Source organism: Rutidosis leptorrhynchoides, chromosome 1 (assembly GCF_046630445.1).
Source record: "Rutidosis leptorrhynchoides isolate AG116_Rl617_1_P2 chromosome 1, CSIRO_AGI_Rlap_v1, whole genome shotgun sequence".
Classification (NCBI taxonomy): Eukaryota; Viridiplantae; Streptophyta; class Magnoliopsida; order Asterales; family Asteraceae; genus Rutidosis; species Rutidosis leptorrhynchoides.
Window position 1 is genome coordinate 553,445,600 of NC_092333.1, and position 4,458 is coordinate 553,450,057.

Sequence of the window (4,458 nt, forward strand, 5' to 3'; positions counted from 1 at the left end):
CCTTTTCATAACATATAATTCAAGTGTCATTTATTTGTCCTATTGTCAAAACTTTTCAATCCTTTCATGATTAATATATATTAGAGAACTTATTGGAGAGAACTTATCTTTCAGAGATGGAGAATATGATGGAACATTGGCTCAAAACGAAATCACACACATTTCTTAAATAAATTTAATAAGCTTAAAAGTTTGATTCTAGTCTCATTGAGACCTAAAGATTTGGTCTAGCTAGGATAAACATATGGCTTAACTTATGGAAAACGACTATGAGAAGATTTCCAGGCACGTAGTTTAAGTCCGGCACCGTGTCAAACACGGGCTTGGCTCATTGTTGATGAATATCTTGCAGTTCTCCTTTTGTATGCTCAGGTATGGATATGTTTCAGTCGATCGCCGCTTTGGTTCTTTGGATGCTTTGGCGGTTTAAGATTTGTATCGTTTTTAACGATAAGTCAATTAGAAACGGTACTTAATTTATTTAATCATGTAAAGTTGTATTTTTTTTTGTTGGTTAAAAATAGCAGTAACATAATTTCTAATTGAAACTTATGGCTATTAAAACTCATACAATTATTTTTCTAGCTCCTTCGTAAAGGGCTTATTTGTTTAAAAAACAATTTGCCCTGTTAGAAAAACTTCTTAATCGTCGACTTTGCTTACTCTTTTGTGTTTCCCCCTTCCATAGTATATTAGTATACGTCGTACAGTTTTGTATCATATACCAATAAAATCTAATCGTCTTATAAAATACCATTACATTACATACATAATAAAAACAAATTAATACTCCGTAACATGCATGTTTAGGTAACTTATATAGCGTCTAGCTAGAGTTGTAGGGTTAAACGGTTAGTCATATATTATTGTCACTAATTCATCTTTTTATTCCCTAAATTCCGGCCTTTTCCGTACATGATTATTCCCTCTTGGCTTTACGTGCACAAACAACAATAATTTTGTCATTCATTTGTAAACCTGATTTATACATCGTACCTCTTTAGAAACAATAAGTATAATATTGGTCGTTTTAAAATCGGATATATGAAGTTATTATAACCCAGTTATGAAGATAATTGTTGCTCGTATGATGATGCTACTACTTAAGGATACCTAGTTAAATACCAAATAAAACGAATATATATACTGTACATATAATTGGAAAGTCGTAAAAAAAAACAATTCCTAATCGTTTTCTATCTTGCAATCAAATACTTAAAGTAATATGACCCAAGGTATTACATCCGAAAAAAGAGGTGAACCAAATATGGTATGCAAACTATTATAAATGTATTTGCAGTTATAATCTACGAGTAAAAAGAAAGTTTTGTTGATGATCATGTCACATACATCAGCTTTATTTAATGTGGTTGTAGATATAGCTATTAATATTGATATACGGAGTATGTAATAAAAATTTCTTGCGCTCTAAATACGTTAGGAAAAAAAATCATAAATTCTAGTAATAGTTTTTTTTTTAATAAAAAATTATTTCAATTTGCATATGCAATAAACGTCCAAATAAAGAGTTTATCCATAAAGGGTAATATGGTAATTTAAGAAAGCATTACTCGTGGTTGCCGCTAACATTTCATTGGTAGAAGCATCTCCTTAAAACCGATGCAAGCGAATCTTATAAAATTCGCTTCCCGCTACAATTTTCTTATATTAATGGCCATTTTACTTTTATTGTAAATCTTTATTTATATTTTATTTTGAAAGACAAGTAGTCGCTTCGAATATTCTCATTTTTCATGCACGCACACGCTTTTGGAAGAAAACTCGAATCACATTGCAAAAACCCGATCCTTAAACCATCTCGAGGGGCAGGTAGATCGATTTTGAATCTTGAATGGATCCGGGAGAAAACTCCTCAAGGGTCAATCTGGAGCTCATCTTTTAAGCAGATTGAATAATTGGATGGGCAGGGCGAGACTCGAACCAATGTGTGACGACCCGGAAATTTACGACCAAATTTAAACTTGATCTTTATAAGATTTCGACACGATAAGCAAAGTCTGTAATATTAAGTCTCAAAATTTTTGAACTGTTTCATGAAATCAATTGACCTTCGACTGTTCTCGACGATTCACGAACAACTATTTGTAAATAGATACATGTATATTTAAAAATATAAATATATATATTAATTCGAAATATAATTTGAAATATTATATTAATTAGTTATTAGAATTAATTTTGTAAAATAAGATAATATAATATATAATGAAAATTAAAATGAATCTATATATATATAGATATAAAATTTTATTGAATATATTTATTAATTAATTGTAATACACGGTTGACATTTCGATTGTAATCGATTACGAAGATTATAGATTCGACAAAATTTTTTTTTTTTTAATTCTAGTACTCCGTATATATTACTTGAAACTAAAAATAATTATTAGACGAATCTTTTCGTCAGGTTTCATACAATTAATGACTAGAATAAATAAATGGACTTAATGTAAAAAAATTGAAGAATTATCCGAATACTTTATATGTAACTGTTTAGCAATGAACCACGATATAACACTCCGTGATTTGATAATAAGCCAAAGCCTCCGGCTGCATAATATTTAAATTGAATTCATTGTTTGTGCGGTTACTTTTCAGTATCATTAATTTGTGATATTAGAATTTATATTAATTAATTAAAATTATTAATATATTTATACTTCTGTTGAAAATATATCCGTGAACCAAACTTTAGGATATTTAATTGTGTTACAGTGTTGCTTTTGTTTCTGCTCCCCATCAATCTAAACTTTACAAGAATATATACTCATATATGTATTATTATCTACCATGAATAAACCATCTATCTTTCTATTTGTTTCAATAACCCATCTTCAACCTCTATACGAGACCACCACAAGAAACACTATCGGCTAACTTCTGCTATTTGTATATCACCCAAGAACAACCCACTACTACTTGGTTTGTTGGGTGTAGAGAACCAACACAACCCACCACGAATAACGAAACCTTCCATCTTCATAATTGTGCTGCTCGAATTGTCTGTTTATGATGTAACCCACGTGAACCCACAACAACAGATCACCACCACCATCTATAACCATCACCAACATGCAATGGTTACTGTTTTGCTTCATGTTCCTATTCCGATCAACACAACCATCGAGACCATCATAATACAACCCATAACACCACATGTTTCTTGTTTTCTGTTCGAAGAACACAACCACACCTTCACCTTCACAAACCCATAAACCACCATCGAAAACCCTACTATTGCTATTTTTTTTCTACTTCTTCTAGTACTCGATTGAGCACCATCATTAACATGTTGTTATATATTCAAACTCCCTTAAAATTACTCGAACTACTGCTAGTTTTTTTGATTCATGTTCGGTTACTACTGCTCTTACACAATTTCGAAACCTGCAAACAATCATCTCAACAGTCGTACATAAAATACCATCGTAACCCATCCAATTGCTACTGTGCAGCCCCTATGATCGTTTCTGTTGTAAACCGTCGAACAAACCACCAAGATCAACACTGCTTACCTCCTTATTCCTTCACGGCCTCCATACCAAATGAAATGTCCCGTTCTTATTGATTAAAAACGTTCCATATTAATTGATTTCGTTGCGAGGTTTTGACCTCTATATGAGACGTTTTTCAAAGACTGCATTCATTTTTAAAACAAACCATAACCTTTATTTCATAAATAAAGGTTTAAAAAGCTTTACATAGATTATCAAATAATGATAATCTAAAATATCCTGTTTACACACGACCATTACATAATGGTTTACAATACAAATATGTTACATCGAAATCAGTTTCTTGAATGCAGTTTTTACACAATATCATACAAACATGGACTCCAAATCTTGTCCTTATTTTAGTATGCAACAGCGGAAGCTCTTAATATTCACCTGAGAATAAACATGCTTTAAACGTCAACAAAAATGTTGGTGAGTTATAGGTTTAACCTATATATATCAAATCGTAACAATAGACCACAAGATTTCATATTTCAATACACATCCCATACATAGAGATAAAAATCATTCATATGGTGAACACCTGGTAACCGACAATAACAAGATGCATATATAAGAATATCCCCATCATTCCGGGACACCCTTCGGATATGATATAAATTTCGAAGTACTAAAGCATCCGGTACTTTGGATGGGGTTTGTTAGGCCCAATAGATCTATCTTTAGGATTCGCGTCAATTAGGGTGTCTGTTCCCTAATTCTTAGATTACCAGACTTAATAAAAAGGGGCATATTCGATTTCGATAATTCAACCATAGAATGTAGTTTCACGTACTTGTGTCTATTTTGTAAATCATTTATAAAACCTGCATGTATTCTCATCCCAAAATTATTAGATTTTAAAAGTGGGACTATAACTCACTTTCACAGATTTTTACTTCGTCGGGAAGTAAGACTTGGCCACTGTTGATTCACG